This window comes from Schistocerca piceifrons, chromosome 5 (assembly GCF_021461385.2).
Source record: "Schistocerca piceifrons isolate TAMUIC-IGC-003096 chromosome 5, iqSchPice1.1, whole genome shotgun sequence".
Taxonomy (NCBI): Eukaryota; Metazoa; Arthropoda; class Insecta; order Orthoptera; family Acrididae; genus Schistocerca; species Schistocerca piceifrons.
In genome coordinates this window covers 599,426,230-599,446,197 of record NC_060142.1, presented here as the reverse complement: position 1 = coordinate 599,446,197, position 19,968 = coordinate 599,426,230, and the positions used below count along the sequence as shown (strand labels likewise).

The 19,968-nt window shown below is 49.6% G+C and overlaps 34 non-coding genes across 34 annotated transcripts; all 34 read right to left on the bottom strand.

Annotated features, from left to right (window-relative positions):
* Positions 1-334: 334 nt before the first annotated feature.
* Positions 335-408, bottom strand: Trnan-guu. The gene has a single exon. It is a non-coding gene; the product is annotated as a tRNA-Asn (tRNA).
* Positions 409-741: 333 nt separating this feature from the next.
* Positions 742-813, bottom strand: Trnat-cgu. Its single transcript has one exon. It is a non-coding gene; the product is annotated as a tRNA-Thr (tRNA).
* Positions 814-1,502: 689 nt separating this feature from the next.
* Positions 1,503-1,576, bottom strand: Trnan-guu. The gene has a single exon. It is a non-coding gene; the product is annotated as a tRNA-Asn (tRNA).
* A 333-nt stretch (positions 1,577-1,909) lies between these two features.
* On the bottom strand, positions 1,910-1,981 carry Trnat-cgu. Its single transcript has one exon. It is a non-coding gene; the product is annotated as a tRNA-Thr (tRNA).
* A 689-nt stretch (positions 1,982-2,670) lies between these two features.
* On the bottom strand, positions 2,671-2,744 carry Trnan-guu. The gene has a single exon. It is a non-coding gene; the product is annotated as a tRNA-Asn (tRNA).
* A 333-nt stretch (positions 2,745-3,077) lies between these two features.
* Positions 3,078-3,149, bottom strand: Trnat-cgu. The gene has a single exon. It is a non-coding gene; the product is annotated as a tRNA-Thr (tRNA).
* A 689-nt stretch (positions 3,150-3,838) lies between these two features.
* On the bottom strand, positions 3,839-3,912 carry Trnan-guu. The gene has a single exon. It is a non-coding gene; the product is annotated as a tRNA-Asn (tRNA).
* Positions 3,913-4,245: 333 nt separating this feature from the next.
* Positions 4,246-4,317, bottom strand: Trnat-cgu. Its single transcript has one exon. It is a non-coding gene; the product is annotated as a tRNA-Thr (tRNA).
* Positions 4,318-5,006: 689 nt separating this feature from the next.
* Positions 5,007-5,080, bottom strand: Trnan-guu. The gene has a single exon. It is a non-coding gene; the product is annotated as a tRNA-Asn (tRNA).
* Positions 5,081-5,413: 333 nt separating this feature from the next.
* Positions 5,414-5,485, bottom strand: Trnat-cgu. Its single transcript has one exon. It is a non-coding gene; the product is annotated as a tRNA-Thr (tRNA).
* A 1,294-nt stretch (positions 5,486-6,779) lies between these two features.
* On the bottom strand, positions 6,780-6,853 carry Trnan-guu. Its single transcript has one exon. It is a non-coding gene; the product is annotated as a tRNA-Asn (tRNA).
* A 333-nt stretch (positions 6,854-7,186) lies between these two features.
* On the bottom strand, positions 7,187-7,258 carry Trnat-cgu. The gene has a single exon. It is a non-coding gene; the product is annotated as a tRNA-Thr (tRNA).
* Positions 7,259-7,947: 689 nt separating this feature from the next.
* Trnan-guu lies at positions 7,948-8,021 on the bottom strand. The gene has a single exon. It is a non-coding gene; the product is annotated as a tRNA-Asn (tRNA).
* A 333-nt stretch (positions 8,022-8,354) lies between these two features.
* Trnat-cgu lies at positions 8,355-8,426 on the bottom strand. Its single transcript has one exon. It is a non-coding gene; the product is annotated as a tRNA-Thr (tRNA).
* A 689-nt stretch (positions 8,427-9,115) lies between these two features.
* Positions 9,116-9,189, bottom strand: Trnan-guu. Its single transcript has one exon. It is a non-coding gene; the product is annotated as a tRNA-Asn (tRNA).
* A 333-nt stretch (positions 9,190-9,522) lies between these two features.
* Positions 9,523-9,594, bottom strand: Trnam-cau. The gene has a single exon. It is a non-coding gene; the product is annotated as a tRNA-Met (tRNA).
* Positions 9,595-10,283: 689 nt separating this feature from the next.
* Positions 10,284-10,357, bottom strand: Trnan-guu. The gene has a single exon. It is a non-coding gene; the product is annotated as a tRNA-Asn (tRNA).
* Positions 10,358-10,690: 333 nt separating this feature from the next.
* Positions 10,691-10,762, bottom strand: Trnat-cgu. The gene has a single exon. It is a non-coding gene; the product is annotated as a tRNA-Thr (tRNA).
* Positions 10,763-11,451: 689 nt separating this feature from the next.
* Trnan-guu lies at positions 11,452-11,525 on the bottom strand. The gene has a single exon. It is a non-coding gene; the product is annotated as a tRNA-Asn (tRNA).
* A 333-nt stretch (positions 11,526-11,858) lies between these two features.
* Positions 11,859-11,930, bottom strand: Trnat-cgu. Its single transcript has one exon. It is a non-coding gene; the product is annotated as a tRNA-Thr (tRNA).
* Positions 11,931-12,619: 689 nt separating this feature from the next.
* Trnan-guu lies at positions 12,620-12,693 on the bottom strand. The gene has a single exon. It is a non-coding gene; the product is annotated as a tRNA-Asn (tRNA).
* Positions 12,694-13,026: 333 nt separating this feature from the next.
* On the bottom strand, positions 13,027-13,098 carry Trnat-cgu. The gene has a single exon. It is a non-coding gene; the product is annotated as a tRNA-Thr (tRNA).
* A 689-nt stretch (positions 13,099-13,787) lies between these two features.
* On the bottom strand, positions 13,788-13,861 carry Trnan-guu. The gene has a single exon. It is a non-coding gene; the product is annotated as a tRNA-Asn (tRNA).
* A 333-nt stretch (positions 13,862-14,194) lies between these two features.
* Trnat-cgu lies at positions 14,195-14,266 on the bottom strand. The gene has a single exon. It is a non-coding gene; the product is annotated as a tRNA-Thr (tRNA).
* Positions 14,267-14,955: 689 nt separating this feature from the next.
* Trnan-guu lies at positions 14,956-15,025 on the bottom strand. Its single transcript has one exon. It is a non-coding gene; the product is annotated as a tRNA-Asn (tRNA).
* Positions 15,026-15,380: 355 nt separating this feature from the next.
* Trnan-guu lies at positions 15,381-15,454 on the bottom strand. The gene has a single exon. It is a non-coding gene; the product is annotated as a tRNA-Asn (tRNA).
* Positions 15,455-15,787: 333 nt separating this feature from the next.
* Positions 15,788-15,859, bottom strand: Trnat-cgu. The gene has a single exon. It is a non-coding gene; the product is annotated as a tRNA-Thr (tRNA).
* A 689-nt stretch (positions 15,860-16,548) lies between these two features.
* Trnan-guu lies at positions 16,549-16,622 on the bottom strand. The gene has a single exon. It is a non-coding gene; the product is annotated as a tRNA-Asn (tRNA).
* Positions 16,623-16,955: 333 nt separating this feature from the next.
* Trnat-cgu lies at positions 16,956-17,027 on the bottom strand. The gene has a single exon. It is a non-coding gene; the product is annotated as a tRNA-Thr (tRNA).
* Positions 17,028-17,716: 689 nt separating this feature from the next.
* Positions 17,717-17,786, bottom strand: Trnan-guu. The gene has a single exon. It is a non-coding gene; the product is annotated as a tRNA-Asn (tRNA).
* A 355-nt stretch (positions 17,787-18,141) lies between these two features.
* On the bottom strand, positions 18,142-18,215 carry Trnan-guu. Its single transcript has one exon. It is a non-coding gene; the product is annotated as a tRNA-Asn (tRNA).
* Positions 18,216-18,548: 333 nt separating this feature from the next.
* On the bottom strand, positions 18,549-18,620 carry Trnat-cgu. The gene has a single exon. It is a non-coding gene; the product is annotated as a tRNA-Thr (tRNA).
* A 689-nt stretch (positions 18,621-19,309) lies between these two features.
* Positions 19,310-19,383, bottom strand: Trnan-guu. Its single transcript has one exon. It is a non-coding gene; the product is annotated as a tRNA-Asn (tRNA).
* Positions 19,384-19,716: 333 nt separating this feature from the next.
* On the bottom strand, positions 19,717-19,788 carry Trnat-cgu. Its single transcript has one exon. It is a non-coding gene; the product is annotated as a tRNA-Thr (tRNA).
* Positions 19,789-19,968: the final 180 nt, after the last annotated feature.

The following is a 19,968-nucleotide window of genomic DNA, read 5'->3' as shown; positions in this document are numbered from 1 at the left end:
CCTACTGCAGACCGACACTTAAGAGACACCAAATACAAATCGACATCGAGAGACAGGCCCTGTCATATGGCACTCGCGACGTATATGCTGAAATTGAATGTAAAGAATGCGTCTTTTGTAGTGGGCGTCCCTCTACTGCAGTGTCACACATGACGAATAAAAAGGAAAACAGTAGAACGTCTGTGTAGGGCCATGTTTTTACCTACAGTGTCACTTGGCTGAATGTGTATAAGGCTCTGTGGCATCACTCAAACGCAGCCAAATTGTCACACTAGCTGTGTATCTCTAACAAAGTTGACGTATGTCCTCACCTCGGTGCCGGTTAAAACGATTTCGCCCCCGGGTGGGCTCGAACCACCAACCTTTCGGTTAACAGCCGAAAGCGCTAGCCGATTGCGCCACGGAGGCCTTGACTTTGGCTCCCTTGTGCTCTGTATATCAACGCAATTCGTATACCTTCTGCAGGAATCTCGCAGAATGGTAGCATTTGCTTACGCCTCTTCACATGGATAACGTGCATGCACACTGTAGCGAGGCTCGTAAACGAATGACATCGCCAAGCATGACATTATACTACAAAATGCATACAAACCAATGTTCAACCTATGCATTCAGAAAACCTCTGAGGCCAGTAGAATACTTGTCATAGGTTGTAGAACATTCCTTTCATTCAGTGTACTGCCATGTGTTAGATGCTGCTCGAGATAGCTCCGCTCCTTGCAGGAAGGTTTAAAAAATGAATGCCTTCTGTGAGGTTCGAACTCACGACCCCTGGTTTACGAGACCAGTGCTCTACCACTGAGCTAAGAAGGCGGCAGCTTAGCGTTTGTGAGCTATCCCCAAATTGGTACTTCATCATACTGAATCTTGCAGCCCTCGACCAGATATCGGATTTGGCACACAGCTGCTGCTGGGGGTGTCCACATTGCCGTTTTCCAAATCTCTTGAATGTTTCGCCCTTGCGATCGACGACGAGCGTCGGCCCACTAAAAGTTTGCGGTCTGCACAATCCTGACCTAGTGCACAGCTTGTGGGACAGCGTGGCTCGACTGCGAAATGCGCCTTTCGGCTCGTCTCTCTGGCTACAGTATGCTGTTGTCCACAGTGGCACTGGCGTTGCCCATGGGGCTTCATGTAAGGCGACTGCACGTCGCTCGGCCAACAGCGGCCTACTGCAGACCGACACTTAAGAGACACCAAATACAAATCGACATCGAGAGACAGGCCCTGTCATATGGCACTCGCGACGTATATGCTGAAATTGAATGTAAAGAATGCGTCTTTTGTAGTGGGCGTCCCTCTACTGCAGTGTCACACATGACGAATAAAAAGGAAAACAGTAGAACATCTGTGTAGGGCCATGTTTTTACCTACAGTGTCACTTGGCTGAATGTGTATAAGGCTCTGTGGCATCACTCAAACGCAGCCAAATTGTCACACTAGCTGTGTATCTCTAACAAAGTTGACGTATGTCCTCACCTCGGTGCCGGTTAAAACGATTTCGCCCCCGGGTGGGCTCGAACCACCAACCTTTCGGTTAACAGCCGAAAGCGCTAGCCGATTGCGCCACGGAGGCCTTGACTTTGGCTCCCTTGTGCTCTGTATATCAACGCAATTCGTATACCTTCTGCAGGAATCTCGCAGAATGGTAGCATTTGCTTACGCCTCTTCACATGGATAACGTGCATGCACACTGTAGCGAGGCTCGTAAACGAATGACATCGCCAAGCATGACATTATACTACAAAATGCATACAAACCAATGTTCAACCTATGCATTCAGAAAACCTCTGAGGCCAGTAGAATACTTGTCATAGGTTGTAGAACATTCCTTTCATTCAGTGTACTGCCATGTGTTAGATGCTGCTCGAGATAGCTCCGCTCCTTGCAGGAAGGTTTAAAAAATGAATGCCTTCTGTGAGGTTCGAACTCACGACCCCTGGTTTACGAGACCAGTGCTCTACCACTGAGCTAAGAAGGCGGCAGCTTAGCGTTTGTGAGCTATCCCCAAATTGGTACTTCATCATACTGAATCTTGCAGCCCTCGACCAGATATCGGATTTGGCACACAGCTGCTGCTGGGGGTGTCCACATTGCCGTTTTCCAAATCTCTTGAATGTTTCGCCCTTGCGATCGACGACGAGCGTCGGCCCACTAAAAGTTTGCGGTCTGCACAATCCTGACCTAGTGCACAGCTTGTGGGACAGCGTGGCTCGACTGCGAAATGCGCCTTTCGGCTCGTCTCTCTGGCTACAGTATGCTGTTGTCCACAGTGGCACTGGCGTTGCCCATGGGGCTTCATGTAAGGCGACTGCACGTCGCTCGGCCAACAGCGGCCTACTGCAGACCGACACTTAAGAGACACCAAATACAAATCGACATCGAGAGACAGGCCCTGTCATATGGCACTCGCGACGTATATGCTGAAATAGAATGTAAAGAATGCGTCTTTTGTAGTGGGCGTCCCTCTACTGCAGTGTCACACATGACGAATAAAAAGGTAAACAGTAGAACGTCTGTGTAGGGCCATGTTTTTACCTACAGTGTCACTTGGCTGAATGTGTATAAGGCTCTGTGGCATCACTCAAACGCAGCCAAATTGTCACACTAGCTGTGTATCTGTAACAAAGTTGACGTATGTCCTCACCTCGGTGCCGGTTAAAACGATTTCGCCCCCGGGTGGGCTCGAACCACCAACCTTTCGGTTAACAGCCGAACGCGCTAGCCGATTGCGCCACGGAGGCCTTGACTTTGGCTCCCTTGTGCTCTGTATATCAACGCAATTCGTATACCTTCTGCAGGAATCTCGCAGAATGGTAGCATTTGCTTACGCCTCTTCACATGGATAACGTGCATGCACACTGTAGCGAGGCTCGTAAACGAATGACATCGCCAAGCATGACATTATACTACAAAATGCATACAAACCAATGTTCAACCTATGCATTCAGAAAACCTCTGAGGCCAGTAGAATACTTGTCATAGGTTGTAGAACATTCCTTTCATTCAGTGTACTGCCATGTGTTAGATGCTGCTCGAGATAGCTCCGCTCCTTGCAGGAAGGTTTAAAAAATGAATGCCTTCTGTGAGGTTCGAACTCACGACCCCTGGTTTACGAGACCATTGCTCTACCACTGAGCTAAGAAGGCGGCAGCTTAGCGTTTGTGAGCTATCCCCAAATTGGTACTTCATCATACTGAATCTTGCAGCCCTCGACCAGATATCGGATTTGGCACACAGCTGCTGCTGGGGGTGTCCACATTGCCGTTTTCCAAATCTCTTGAATGTTTCGCCCTTGCGATCGACGACGAGCGTCGGCCCACTAAAAGTTTGCGGTCTGCACAATCCTGACCTAGTGCACAGCTTGTGGGACAGCGTGGCTCGACTGCGAAATGCGCCTTTCGGCTCGTCTCTCTGGCTACAGTATGCTGTTGTCCACAGTGGCACTGGCGTTGCCCATGGGGCTTCATGTAAGGCGACTGCACGTCGCTCGGCCAACAGCGGCCTACTGCAGACCGACACTTAAGAGACACCAAATACAAATCGACATCGAGAGACAGGCCCTGTCATATGGCACTCGCGACGTATATGCTGAAATTGAATGTAAAGAATGCGTCTTTTGTAGTGGGCGTCCCTCTACTGCAGTGTCACACATGACGAATAAAAAGGAAAACAGTAGAACGTCTGTGTAGGGCCATGTTTTTACCTACAGTGTCACTTGGCTGAATGTGTATAAGGCTCTGTGGCATCACTCAAACGCAGCCAAATTGTCACACTAGCTGTGTATCTCTAACAAAGTTGACGTATGTCCTCACCTCGGTGCCGGTTAAAACGATTTCGCCCCCGGGTGGGCTCGAACCACCAACCTTTCGGTTAACAGCCGAAAGCGCTAGCCGATTGCGCCACGGAGGCCTTGACTTTGGCTCCCTTGTGCTCTGTATATCAACGCAATTCGTATACCTTCTGCAGGAATCTCGCAGAATGGTAGCATTTGCTTACGCCTCTTCACATGGATAACGTGCATGCACACTGTAGCGAGGCTCGTAAACGAATGACATCGCCAAGCATGACATTATACTACAAAATGCATACAAACCAATGTTCAACCTATGCATTCAGAAAACCTCTGAGGCCAGTAGAATACTTGTCATAGGTTGTAGAACATTCCTTTCATTCAGTGTACTGCCATGTGTTAGATGCTGCTCGAGATAGCTCCGCTCCTTGCAGGAAGGTTTAAAAAATGAATGCCTTCTGTGAGGTTCGAACTCACGACCCCTGGTTTACGAGACCAGTGCTCTACCACTGAGCTAAGAAGGCGGCAGCTTAGCGTTTGTGAGCTATCCCCAAATTGGTACTTCATCATACTGAATCTTGCAGCCCTCGACCAGATATCGGATTTGGCACACAGCTGCTGCTGGGGGTGTCCACATTGCCGTTTTCCAAATCTCTTGAATGTTTCGCCCTTGCGATCGACGACGAGCGTCGGCCCACTAAAAGTTTGCGGTCTGCACAATCCTGACCTAGTGCACAGCTTGTGGGACAGCGTGGCTCGACTGCGAAATGCGCCTTTCGGCTCGTCTCTCTGGCTACAGTATGCTGTTGTCCACAGTGGCACTGGCGTTGCCCATGGGGCTTCATGTAAGGCGACTGCACGTCGCTCGGCCAACAGCGGCCTACTGCAGACCGACACTTAAGAGACACCAAATACAAATCGACATCGAGAGACAGGCCCTGTCATATGGCACTCGCGACGTATATGCTGAAATTGAATGTAAAGAATGCGTCTTTTGTAGTGGGCGTCCCTCTACTGCAGTGTCACACATGACGAATAAAAAGGTAAACAGTAGAACGTCTGTGTAGGGCCATGTTTTTACCTACAGTGTCACTTGGCTGAATGTGTATAAGGCTCTGTGGCATCACTCAAACGCAGCCAAATTGTCACACTAGCTGTGTATCTGTAACAAAGTTGACGTATGTCCTCACCTCGGTGCCGGTTAAAACGATTTCGCCCCCGGGTGGGCTCGAACCACCAACCTTTCGGTTAACAGCCGAACGCGCTAGCCGATTGCGCCACGGAGGCCTTGACTTTGGCTCCCTTGTGCTCTGTATATCAACGCAATTCGTATACCTTCTGCAGGAATCTCGCAGAATGGTAGCATTTGCTTACGCCTCTTCACATGGATAACGTGCATGCACACTGTAGCGAGGCTCGTAAACGAATGACATCGCCAAGCATGACATTATACTACAAAATGCATACAAACCAATGTTCAACCTATGCATTCAGAAAACCTCTGAGGCCAGTAGAATACTTGTCATAGGTTGTAGAACATTCCTTTCATTCAGTGTACTGCCATGTGTTAGATGCTGCTCGAGATAGCTCCGCTCCTTGCAGGAAGGTTTAAAAAATGAATGCCTTCTGTGAGGTTCGAACTCACGACCCCTGGTTTACGAGACCATTGCTCTACCACTGAGCTAAGAAGGCGGCAGCTTAGCGTTTGTGAGCTATCCCCAAATTGGTACTTCATCATACTGAATCTTGCAGCCCTCGACCAGATATCGGATTTGGCACACAGCTGCTGCTGGGGGTGTCCACATTGCCGTTTTCCAAATCTCTTGAATGTTTCGCCCTTGCGATCGACGACGAGCGTCGGCCCACTAAAAGTTTGCGGTCTGCACAATCCTGACCTAGTGCACAGCTTGTGGGACAGCGTGGCTCGACTGCGAAATGCGCCTTTCGGCTCGTCTCTCTGGCTACAGTATGCTGTTGTCCACAGTGGCACTGGCGTTGCCCATGGGGCTTCATGTAAGGCGACTGCACGTCGCTCGGCCAACAGCGGCCTACTGCAGACCGACACTTAAGAGACACCAAATACAAATCGACATCGAGAGACAGGCCCTGTCATATGGCACTCGCGACGTATATGCTGAAATTGAATGTAAAGAATGCGTCTTTTGTAGTGGGCGTCCCTCTACTGCAGTGTCACACATGACGAATAAAAAGGAAAACAGTAGAACGTCTGTGTAGGGCCATGTTTTTACCTACAGTGTCACTTGGCTGAATGTGTATAAGGCTCTGTGGCATCACTCAAACGCAGCCAAATTGTGAGCTATCCCCAAATTGGTACTTCATCATACTGAATCTTGCAGCCCTCGACCAGATATCGGATTTGGCACACAGCTGCTGCTGGGGGTGTCCACATTGCCGTTTTCCAAATCTCTTGAATGTTTCGCCCTTGCGATCGACGACGAGCGTCGGCCCACTAAAAGTTTGCGGTCTGCACAATCCTGACCTAGTGCACAGCTTGTGGGACAGCGTGGCTCGACTGCGAAATGCGCCTTTCGGCTCGTCTCTCTGGCTACAGTATGCTGTTGTCCACAGTGGCACTGGCGTTGCCCATGGGGCTTCATGTAAGGCGACTGCACGTCGCTCGGCCAACAGCGGCCTACTGCAGACCGACACTTAAGAGACACCAAATACAAATCGACATCGAGAGACAGGCCCTGTCATATGGCACTCGCGACGTATATGCTGAAATTGAATGTAAAGAATGCGTCTTTTGTAGTGGGCGTCCCTCTACTGCAGTGTCACACATGACGAATAAAAAGGAAAACAGTAGAACGTCTGTGTAGGGCCATGTTTTTACCTACAGTGTCACTTGGCTGAATGTGTATAAGGCTCTGTGGCATCACTCAAACGCAGCCAAATTGTCACACTAGCTGTGTATCTCTAACAAAGTTGACGTATGTCCTCACCTCGGTGCCGGTTAAAACGATTTCGCCCCCGGGTGGGCTCGAACCACCAACCTTTCGGTTAACAGCCGAACGCGCTAGCCGATTGCGCCACGGAGGCCTTGACTTTGGCTCCCTTGTGCTCTGTATATCAACGCAATTCGTATACCTTCTGCAGGAATCTCGCAGAATGGTAGCATTTGCTTACGCCTCTTCACATGGATAACGTGCATGCACACTGTAGCGAGGCTCGTAAACGAATGACATCGCCAAGCATGACATTATACTACAAAATGCATACAAACCAATGTTCAACCTATGCATTCAGAAAACCTCTGAGGCCAGTAGAATACTTGTCATAGGTTGTAGAACATTCCTTTCATTCAGTGTACTGCCATGTGTTAGATGCTGCTCGAGATAGCTCCGCTCCTTGCAGGAAGGTTTAAAAAATGAATGCCTTCTGTGAGGTTCGAACTCACGACCCCTGGTTTACGAGACCAGTGCTCTACCACTGAGCTAAGAAGGCGGCAGCTTAGCGTTTGTGAGCTATCCCCAAATTGGTACTTCATCATACTGAATCTTGCAGCCCTCGACCAGATATCGGATTTGGCACACAGCTGCTGCTGGGGGTGTCCACATTGCCGTTTTCCAAATCTCTTGAATGTTTCGCCCTTGCGATCGACGACGAGCGTCGGCCCACTAAAAGTTTGCGGTCTGCACAATCCTGACCTAGTGCACAGCTTGTGGGACAGCGTGGCTCGACTGCGAAATGCGCCTTTCGGCTCGTCTCTCTGGCTACAGTATGCTGTTGTCCACAGTGGCACTGGCGTTGCCCATGGGGCTTCATGTAAGGCGACTGCACGTCGCTCGGCCAACAGCGGCCTACTGCAGACCGACACTTAAGAGACACCAAATACAAATCGACATCGAGAGACAGGCCCTGTCATATGGCACTCGCGACGTATATGCTGAAATTGAATGTAAAGAATGCGTCTTTTGTAGTGGGCGTCCCTCTACTGCAGTGTCACACATGACGAATAAAAAGGTAAACAGTAGAACGTCTGTGTAGGGCCATGTTTTTACCTACAGTGTCACTTGGCTGAATGTGTATAAGGCTCTGTGGCATCACTCAAACGCAGCCAAATTGTCACACTAGCTGTGTATCTGTAACAAAGTTGACGTATGTCCTCACCTCGGTGCCGGTTAAAACGATTTCGCCCCCGGGTGGGCTCGAACCACCAACCTTTCGGTTAACAGCCGAACGCGCTAGCCGATTGCGCCACGGAGGCCTTGACTTTGGCTCCCTTGTGCTCTGTATATCAACGCAATTCGTATACCTTCTGCAGGAATCTCGCAGAATGGTAGCATTTGCTTACGCCTCTTCACATGGATAACGTGCATGCACACTGTAGCGAGGCTCGTAAACGAATGACATCGCCAAGCATGACATTATACTACAAAATGCATACAAACCAATGTTCAACCTATGCATTCAGAAAACCTCTGAGGCCAGTAGAATACTTGTCATAGGTTGTAGAACATTCCTTTCATTCAGTGTACTGCCATGTGTTAGATGCTGCTCGAGATAGCTCCGCTCCTTGCAGGAAGGTTTAAAAAATGAATGCCTTCTGTGAGGTTCGAACTCACGACCCCTGGTTTACGAGACCATTGCTCTACCACTGAGCTAAGAAGGCGGCAGCTTAGCGTTTGTGAGCTATCCCCAAATTGGTACTTCATCATACTGAATCTTGCAGCCCTCGACCAGATATCGGATTTGGCACACAGCTGCTGCTGGGGGTGTCCACATTGCCGTTTTCCAAATCTCTTGAATGTTTCGCCCTTGCGATCGACGACGAGCGTCGGCCCACTAAAAGTTTGCGGTCTGCACAATCCTGACCTAGTGCACAGCTTGTGGGACAGCGTGGCTCGACTGCGAAATGCACCTTTCGGCTCGTCTCTCTGGCTACAGTATGCTGTTGTCCACAGTGGCACTGGCGTTGCCCATGGGGCTTCATGTAAGGCGACTGCACGTCGCTCGGCCAACAGCGGCCTACTGCAGACCGACACTTAAGAGACACCAAATACAAATCGACATCGAGAGACAGGCCCTGTCATATGGCACTCGCGACGTATATGCTGAAATTGAATGTAAAGAATGCGTCTTTTGTAGTGGGCGTCCCTCTACTGCAGTGTCACACATGACGAATAAAAAGGAAAACAGTAGAACGTCTGTGTAGGGCCATGTTTTTACCTACAGTGTCACTTGGCTGAATGTGTATAAGGCTCTGTGGCATCACTCAAACGCAGCCAAATTGTCACACTAGCTGTGTATCTCTAACAAAGTTGACGTATGTCCTCACCTCGGTGCCGGTTAAAACGATTTCGCCCCCGGGTGGGCTCGAACCACCAACCTTTCGGTTAACAGCCGAACGCGCTAGCCGATTGCGCCACGGAGGCCTTGACTTTGGCTCCCTTGTGCTCTGTATATCAACGCAATTCGTATACCTTCTGCAGGAATCTCGCAGAATGGTAGCATTTGCTTACGCCTCTTCACATGGATAACGTGCATGCACACTGTAGCGAGGCTCGTAAACGAATGACATCGCCAAGCATGACATTATACTACAAAATGCATACAAACCAATGTTCAACCTATGCATTCAGAAAACCTCTGAGGCCAGTAGAATACTTGTCATAGGTTGTAGAACATTCCTTTCATTCAGTGTACTGCCATGTGTTAGATGCTGCTCGAGATAGCTCCGCTCCTTGCAGGAAGGTTTAAAAAATGAATGCCTTCTGTGAGGTTCGAACTCACGACCCCTGGTTTATGAGACCATTGCTCTACCACTGAGCTAAGAAGGCGGCAGCTTAGCGTTTGTGAGCTATCCCCAAATTGGTACTTCATCATACTGAATCTTGCAGCCCTCGACCAGATATCGGATTTGGCACACAGCTGCTGCTGGGGGTGTCCACATTGCCGTTTTCCAAATCTCTTGAATGTTTCGCCCTTGCGATCGACGACGAGCGTCGGCCCACTAAAAGTTTGCGGTCTGCACAATCCTGACCTAGTGCACAGCTTGTGGGACAGCGTGGCTCGACTGCGAAATGCGCCTTTCGGCTCGTCTCTCTGGCTAAAGTATGCTGTTGTCCACAGTGGCACTGGCGTTGCCCATGGGGCTTCATGTAAGGCGACTGCACGTCGCTCGGCCAACAGCGGCCTACTGCAGACCGACACTTAAGAGACACCAAATACAAATCGACATCGAGAGACAGGCCCTGTCATATGGCACTCGCGACGTATATGCTGAAATTGAATGTAAAGAATGCGTCTTTTGTAGTGGGCGTCCCTCTACTGCAGTGTCACACATGACGAATAAAAAGGAAAACAGTAGAACGTCTGTGTAGGGCCATGTTTTTACCTACAGTGTCACTTGGCTGAATGTGTATAAGGCTCTGTGGCATCACTCAAACGCAGCCAAATTGTCACACTAGCTGTGTATCTCTAACAAAGTTGACGTATGTCCTCACCTCGGTGCCGGTTAAAACGATTTCGCCCCCGGGTGGGCTCGAACCACCAACCTTTCGGTTAACAGCCGAACGCGCTAGCCGATTGCGCCACGGAGGCCTTGACTTTGGCTCCCTTGTGCTCTGTATATCAACGCAATTCGTATACCTTCTGCAGGAATCTCGCAGAATGGTAGCATTTGCTTACGCCTCTTCACATGGATAACGTGCATGCACACTGTAGCGAGGCTCGTAAACGAATGACATCGCCAAGCATGACATTATACTACAAAATGCATACAAACCAATGTTCAACCTATGCATTCAGAAAACCTCTGAGGCCAGTAGAATACTTGTCATAGGTTGTAGAACATCCCTTTCATTCAGTGTACTGCCATGTGTTAGATGCTGCTCGAGATAGCTTCGCTCCTTGCAGGAAGGTTTAAAAAATGAATGCCTTCTGTGAGGTTCGAACTCACGACCCCTGGTTTACGAGACCAGTGCTCTACCACTGAGCTAAGAAGGCGGCAGCTTAGCGTTTGTGAGCTATCCCCAAATTGGTACTTCATCATACTGAATCTTGCAGCCCTCGACCAGATATCGGATTTGGCACACAGCTGCTGCTGGGGGTGTCCACATTGCCGTTTTCCAAATCTCTTGAATGTTTCGCCCTTGCGATCGACGACGAGCGTCGGCCCACTAAAAGTTTGCGGTCTGCACAATCCTGACCTAGTGCACAGCTTGTGGGACAGCGTGGCTCGACTGCGAAATGCGCCTTTCGGCTCGTCTCTCTGGCTACAGTATGCTGTTGTCCACAGTGGCACTGGCGTTGCCCATGGGGCTTCATGTAAGGCGACTGCACGTCGCTCGGCCAACAGCGGCCTACTGCAGACCGACACTTAAGAGACACCAAATACAAATCGACATCGAGAGACAGGCCCTGTCATATGGCACTCGCGACGTATATGCTGAAATTGAATGTAAAGAATGCGTCTTTTGTAGTGGGCGTCCCTCTACTGCAGTGTCACACATGACGAATAAAAAGGAAAACAGTAGAACGTCTGTGTAGGGCCATGTTTTTACCTACAGTGTCACTTGGCTGAATGTGTATAAGGCTCTGTGGCATCACTCAAACGCAGCCAAATTGTCACACTAGCTGTGTATCTCTAACAAAGTTGACGTATGTCCTCACCTCGGTGCCGGTTAAAACGATTTCGCCCCCGGGTGGGCTCGAACCACCAACCTTTCGGTTAACAGCCGAACGCGCTAGCCGATTGAGCCACGGAGGCCTTGACTTTGGCTCCCTTGTGCTCTGTATATCAACGCAATTCGTATACCTTCTGCAGGAATCTCGCAGAATGGTAGCATTTGCTTACGCCTCTTCACATGGATAACGTGCATGCACACTGTAGCGAGGCTCGTAAACGAATGACATCGCCAAGCATGACATTATACTACAAAATGCATACAAACCAATGTTCAACCTATGCATTCAGAAAACCTCTGAGGCCAGTAGAATACTTGTCATAGGTTGTAGAACATCCCTTTCATTCAGTGTACTGCCATGTGTTAGATGCTGCTCGAGATAGCTCCGCTCCTTGCAGGAAGGTTTAAAAAATGAATGCCTTCTGTGAGGTTCGAACTCACGACCCCTGGTTTACGAGACCAGTGCTCTACCACTGAGCTAAGAAGGCGGCAGCTTAGCGTTTGTGAGCTATCCCCAAATTGGTACTTCATCATACTGAATCTTGCAGCCCTCGACCAGATATCGGATTTGGCACACAGCTGCTGCTGGGGGTGTCCACATTGCCGTTTTCCAAATCTCTTGAATGTTTCGCCCTTGCGATCGACGACGAGCGTCGGCCCACTAAAAGTTTGCGGTCTGCACAATCCTGACCTAGTGCACAGCTTGTGGGACAGCGTGGCTCGACTGCGAAATGCGCCTTTCGGCTCGTCTCTCTGGCTACAGTATGCTGTTGTCCACAGTGGCACTGGCGTTGCCCATGGGGCTTCATGTAAGGCGACTGCACGTCGCTCGGCCAACAGCGGCCTACTGCAGACCGACACTTAAGAGACACCAAATACAAATCGACATCGAGAGACAGGCCCTGTCATATGGCACTCGCGACGTATATGCTGAAATTGAATGTAAAGAATGCGTCTTTTGTAGTGGGCGTCCCTCTACTGCAGTGTCACACATGACGAATAAAAAGGAAAACAGTAGAACGTCTGTGTAGGGCCATGTTTTTACCTACAGTGTCACTTGGCTGAATGTGTATAAGGCTCTGTGGCATCACTCAAACGCAGCCAAATTGTCACACTAGCTGTGTATCTCTAACAAAGTTGACGTATGTCCTCACCTCGGTGCCGGTTAAAACGATTTCGCCCCCGGGTGGGCTCGAACCACCAACCTTTCGGTTAACAGCCGAACGCGCTAGCCGATTGCGCCACGGAGGCCTTGACTTTGGCTCCCTTGTGCTCTGTATATCAACGCAATTCGTATACCTTCTGCAGGAATCTCGCAGAATGGTAGCATTTGCTTACGCCTCTTCACATGGATAACGTGCATGCACACTGTAGCGAGGCTCGTAAACGAATGACATCGCCAAGCATGACATTATACTACAAAATGCATACAAACCAATGTTCAACCTATGCATTCAGAAAACCTCTGAGGCCAGTAGAATACTTGTCATAGGTTGTAGAACATTCCTTTCATTCAGTGTACTGCCATGTGTTAGATGCTGCTCGAGATAGCTCCGCTCCTTGCAGGAAGGTTTAAAAAATGAATGCCTTCTGTGAGGTTCGAACTCACGACCCCTGGTTTACGAGACCATTGCTCTACCACTGAGCTAAGAAGGCGGCAGCTTAGCGTTTGTGAGCTATCCCCAAATTGGTACTTCATCATACTGAATCTTGCAGCCCTCGACCAGATATCGGATTTGGCACACAGCTGCTGCTGGGGGTGTCCACATTGCCGTTTTCCAAATCTCTTGAATGTTTCGCCCTTGCGATCGACGACGAGCGTCGGCCCACTAAAAGTTTGCGGTCTGCACAATCCTGACCTAGTGCACAGCTTGTGGGACAGCGTGGCTCGACTGCGAAATGCACCTTTCGGCTCGTCTCTCTGGCTACAGTATGCTGTTGTCCACAGTGGCACTGGCGTTGCCCATGGGGCTTCATGTAAGGCGACTGCACGTCGCTCGGCCAACAGCGGCCTACTGCAGACCGACACTTAAGAGACACCAAATACAAATCGACATCGAGAGACAGGCCCTGTCATATGGCACTCGCGACGTATATGCTGAAATTGAATGTAAAGAATGCGTCTTTTGTAGTGGGCGTCCCTCTACTGCAGTGTCACACATGACGAATAAAAAGGAAAACAGTAGAACGTCTGTGTAGGGCCATGTTTTTACCTACAGTGTCACTTGGCTGAATGTGTATAAGGCTCTGTGGCATCACTCAAACGCAGCCAAATTGTCACACTAGCTGTGTATCTGTAACAAAGTTGACGTATGTCCTCACCTCGGTGCCGGTTAAAACGATTTCGCCCCCGGGTGGGCTCGAACCACCAACCTTTCGGTTAACAGCCGAACGCGCTAGCCGATTGCGCCACGGAGGCCTTGACTTTGGCTCCCTTGTGCTCTGTATATCAACGCAATTCGTATACCTTCTGCAGGAATCTCGCAGAATGGTAGCATTTGCTTACGCCTCTTCACATGGATAACGTGCATGCACACTGTAGCGAGGCTCGTAAACGAATGACATCGCCAAGCATGACATTATACTACAAAATGCATACAAACCAATGTTCAACCTATGCATTCAGAAAACCTCTGAGGCCAGTAGAATACTTGTCATAGGTTGTAGAACATCCCTTTCATTCAGTGTACTGCCATGTGTTAGATGCTGCTCGAGATAGCTCCGCTCCTTGCAGGAAGGTTTAAAAAATTAATGCCTTCTGTGAGGTTCGAACTCACGACCCCTGGTTTACGAAACCAGTGCTCTACCACTGAGCTAAGAAGGCGGCAGCTTAGCGTTTGTGAGCTATCCCCAAATTGGTACTTCATCATACTGAATCTTGCAGCCCTCGACCAGATATCGGATTTGGCACACAGCTGCTGCTGGGGGTGTCCACATTGCCGTTTTCCAAATCTCTTGAATGTTTCGCCCTTGCGATCGACGACGAGCGTCGGCCCACTAAAAGTTTGCGGTCTGCACAATCCTGACCTAGTGCACAGCTTGTGGGACAGCGTGGCTCGACTGCGAAATGCGCCTTTCGGCTCGTCTCTCTGGCTACAGTATGCTGTTGTCCACAGTGGCACTGGCGTTGCCCATGGGGCTTCATGTAAGGCGACTGCACGTCGCTCGGCCAACAGCGGCCTACTGCAGACCGACACTTAAGAGACACCAAATACAAATCGACATCGAGAGACAGGCCCTGTCATATGGCACTCGCGACGTATATGCTGAAATTGAATGTAAAGAATGCGTCTTTTGTAGTGGGCGTCCCTCTACTGCAGTGTCACACATGACGAATAAAAAGGAAAACAGTAGAACGTCTGTGTAGGGCCATGTTTTTACCTACAGTGTCACTTGGCTGAATGTGTATAAGGCTCTGTGGCATCACTCAAACGCAGCCAAATTGTCACACTAGCTGTGTATCTCTAACAAAGTTGACGTATGTCCTCACCTCGGTGCCGGTTAAAACGATTTCGCCCCCGGGTGGGCTCGAACCACCAACCTTTCGGTTAACAGCCGAACGCGCTAGCCGATTGCGCCACGCACGTCGCTCGGCCAACAGCGGCCTACTGCAGACCGACACTTAAGAGACACCAAATACAAATCGACATCGAGAGACAGGCCCTGTCATATGGCACTCGCGACGTATATGCTGAAATTGAATGTAAAGAATGCGTCTTTTGTAGTGGGCGTCCCTCTACTGCAGTGTCACACATGACGAATAAAAAGGAAAACAGTAGAACGTCTGTGTAGGGCCATGTTTTTACCTACAGTGTCACTTGGCTGAATGTGTATAAGGCTCTGTGGCATCACTCAAACGCAGCCAAATTGTCACACTAGCTGTGTATCTCTAACAAAGTTGACGTATGTCCTCACCTCGGTGCCGGTTAAAACGATTTCGCCCCCGGGTGGGCTCGAACCACCAACCTTTCGGTTAACAGCCGAACGCGCTAGCCGATTGCGCCACGGAGGCCTTGACTTTGGCTCCCTTGTGCTCTGTATATCAACGCAATTCGTATACCTTCTGCAGGAATCTCGCAGAATGGTAGCATTTGCTTACGCCTCTTCACATGGATAAAGTGCATGCACACTGTAGCGAGGCTCGTAAACGAATGACATCGCCAAGCATGACATTATACTACAAAATGCATACAAACCAATGTTCAACCTATGCATTCAGAAAACCTCTGAGGCCAGTAGAATACTTGTCATAGGTTGTAGAACATCCCTTTCATTCAGTGTACTGCCATGTGTTAGATGCTGCTCGAGATAGCTCCGCTCCTTGCAGGAAGGTTTAAAAAATGAATGCCTTCTGTGAGGTTCGAACTCACGACCCCTGGTTTACGAGACCAGTGCTCTACCACTGAGCTAAGAAGGCGGCAGCTTAGCGTTTGTGAGCTATCCCCAAATTGGTACTTCATCATACTGAATCTTGCAGCCCTCGACCAGATATCGGATTTGGCACACAGCTGCTGCTGGGGGTGTCCACATTGCCGTTTTCCAAATCTCTTGAATGTTTCGCCCTTGCGATCGACGACGAGCGTCGGCCCACTAAAAGTTTGCGGTCTGCACAATCCTGACCTAGTGCACAGCTTGTGGGACAGCGTGGCTCGACTGCGAAATGCGCCTTTCGGCTCGTCTCTCTGGCTACAGTATGCTGTTGTCCACAGTGGCACTGGCGTTGCCCATGGGGCTTCATGTAAGGCGACTGCACGTCGCTCGGCCAACAGCGGCCTACTGCAGACCGACACTTAAGAGACACCAAATACAAATCGACATCGAGAGACAGGCCCTGTCATATGGCACTCGCGACGTATATGCTGAAATTGAATGTAAAGAATGCGTCTTTTGTAGTGGGCGTCCCTCTACTGCAGTGTCACACATGACGAATAAAAAGGTAAACAGTAGAACGTCTGTGTAGGGCCATGTTTTTACCTACAGTGTCACTTGGCTGAATGTGTATAAGGCTCTGTGGCATCACTCAAACGCAGCCAAATTGTCACACTAGCTGTGTATCTGTAACAAAGTTGACGTATGTCCTCACCTCGGTGCCGGTTAAAACGATTTCGCCCCCGGGTGGGCTCGAACCACCAACCTTTCGGTTAACAGCCGAACGCGCTAGCCGATTGCGCCACGGAGGCCTTGACTTTGGCTCCCTTGTGCTCTGTATATCAACGCAATTCGTATACCTTCTGCAGGAATCTCGCAGAATGGTAGCATTTGCTTACGCCTCTTCACATGGATAACGTGCATGCACACTGTAGCGAGGCTCGTAAACGAATGACATCGCCAAGCATGACATTATACTACAAAATGCATACAAACCAATGTTCAACCTATGCATTCAGAAAACCTCTGAGGCCAGTAGAATACTTGTCATAGGTTGTAGAACATTCCTTTCATTCAGTGTACTGCCATGTGTTAGATGCTGCTCGAGATAGCTCCGCTCCTTGCAGGAAGGTTTAAAAAATGAATGCCTTCTGTGAGGTTCGAACTCACGACCCCTGGTTTACGAGACCATTGCTCTACCACTGAGCTAAGAAGGCGGCAGCTTAGCGTTTGTGAGCTATCCCCAAATTGGTACTTCATCATACTGAATCTTGCAGCCCTCGACCAGATATCGGATTTGGCACACAGCTGCTGCTGGGGGTGTCCACATTGCCGTTTTCCAAATCTCTTGAATGTTTCGCCCTTGCGATCGACGACGAGCGTCGGCCCACTAAAAGTTTGCGGTCTGCACAATCCTGACCTAGTGCACAGCTTGTGGGACAGCGTGGCTCGACTGCGAAATGCACCTTTCGGCTCGTCTCTCTGGCTACAGTATGCTGTTGTCCACAGTGGCACTGGCGTTGCCCATGGGGCTTCATGTAAGGCGACTGCACGTCGCTCGGCCAACAGCGGCCTACTGCAGACCGACACTTAAGAGACACCAAATACAAATCGACATCGAGAGACAGGCCCTGTCATATGGCACTCGCGACGTATATGCTGAAATTGAATGTAAAGAATGCGTCTTTTGTAGTGGGCGTCCCTCTACTGCAGTGTCACACATGACGAATAAAAAGGAAAACAGTAGAACGTCTGTGTAGGGCCATGTTTTTACCTACAGTGTCACTTGGCTGAATGTGTATAAGGCTCTGTGGCATCACTCAAACGCAGCCAAATTGTCACACTAGCTGTGTATCTCTAACAAAGTTGACGTATGTCCTCACCTCGGTGCCGGTTAAAACGATTTCGCCCCCGGGTGGGCTCGAACCACCAACCTTTCGGTTAACAGCCGAACGCGCTAGCCGATTGCGCCACGCACGTCGCTCGGCCAACAGCGGCCTACTGCAGACCGACACTTAAGAGACACCAAATACAAATCGACATCGAGAGACAGGCCCTGTCATATGGCACTCGCGACGTATATGCTGAAATTGAATGTAAAGAATGCGTCTTTTGTAGTGGGCGTCCCTCTACTGCAGTGTCACACATGACGAATAAAAAGGAAAACAGTAGAACGTCTGTGTAGGGCCATGTTTTTACCTACAGTGTCACTTGGCTGAATGTGTATAAGGCTCTGTGGCATCACTCAAACGCAGCCAAATTGTCACACTAGCTGTGTATCTCTAACAAAGTTGACGTATGTCCTCACCTCGGTGCCGGTTAAAACGATTTCGCCCCCGGGTGGGCTCGAACCACCAACCTTTCGGTTAACAGCCGAACGCGCTAGCCGATTGCGCCACGGAGGCCTTGACTTTGGCTCCCTTGTGCTCTGTATATCAACGCAATTCGTATACCTTCTGCAGGAATCTCGCAGAATGGTAGCATTTGCTTACGCCTCTTCACATGGATAAAGTGCATGCACACTGTAGCGAGGCTCGTAAACGAATGACATCGCCAAGCATGACATTATACTACAAAATGCATACAAACCAATGTTCAACCTATGCATTCAGAAAACCTCTGAGGCCAGTAGAATACTTGTCATAGGTTGTAGAACATCCCTTTCATTCAGTGTACTGCCATGTGTTAGATGCTGCTCGAGATAGCTCCGCTCCTTGCAGGAAGGTTTAAAAAATGAATGCCTTCTGTGAGGTTCGAACTCACGACCCCTGGTTTACGAGACCAGTGCTCTACCACTGAGCTAAGAAGGCGGCAGCTTAGCGTTTGTGAGCTATCCCCAAATTGGTACTTCATCATACTGAATCTTGCAGCCCTCGACCAGATATCGGATTTGGCACACAGCTGCTGCTGGGGGTGTCCACATTGCCGTTTTCCAAATCTCTTGAATGTTTCGCCCTTGCGATCGACGACGAGCGTCGGCCCACTAAAAGTTTGCGGTCTGCACAATCCTGACCTAGTGCACAGCTTGTGGGACAGCGTGGCTCGACTGCGAAATGCGCCTTTCGGCTCGTCTCTCTGGCTACAGTATGCTGTTGTCCACAGTGGCACTGGCGTTGCCCATGGGGCTTCATGTAAGGCGACTGCACGTCGCTCGGCCAACAGCGGCCTACTGCAGACCGACACTTAAGAGACACCAAATACAAATCGACATCGAGAGACAGGCCCTGTCATATGGCACTCGCGACGTATATGCTGAAATTGAATGTAAAGAATGCGTCTTTTGTAGTGGGCGTCCCTCTACTGCAGTGTCACACATGACGAATAAAAAGGTAAACAGTAGAACGTCTGTGTAGGGCCATGTTTTTACCTACAGTGTCACTTGGCTGAATGTGTATAAGGCTCTGTGGCATCACTCAAACGCAGCCAAATTGTCACACTAGCTGTGTATCTGTAACAAAGTTGACGTATGTCCTCACCTCGGTGCCGGTTAAAACGATTTCGCCCCCGGGTGGGCTCGAACCACCAACCTTTCGGTTAACAGCCGAACGCGCTAGCCGATTGCGCCACGGAGGCCTTGACTTTGGCTCCCTTGTGCTCTGTATATCAACGCAATTCGTATACCTTCTGCAGGAATCTCGCAGAATGGTAGCATTTGCTTACGCCTCTTCACATGGATAACGTGCATGCACACTGTAGCGAGGCTCGTAAACGAATGACATCGCCAAGCATGACATTATACTACAAAATGCATACAAACCAATGTTCAACCTATGCATTCAGAAAACCTCTGAGGCCAGTAGAATACTTGTCATAGGTTGTAGAACATTCCTTTCATTCAGTGTACTGCCATGTGTTAGATGCTGCTCGAGATAGCTCCGCTCCTTGCAGGAAGGTTTAAAAAATGAATGCCTTCTGTGAGGTTCGAACTCACGACCCCTGGTTTACGAGACCATTGCTCTACCACTGAGCTAAGAAGGCGGCAGCTTAGCGTTTGTGAGCTATCCCCAAATTGGTACTTCATCATACTGAATCTTGCAGCCCTCGACCAGATATCGGATTTGGCACACAGCTGCTGCTGGGGGTGTCCACATTGCCGTTTTCCAAATCTCTTGAATGTTTCGCCCTTGCGATCGACGACGAGCGTCGGCCCACTAAAAG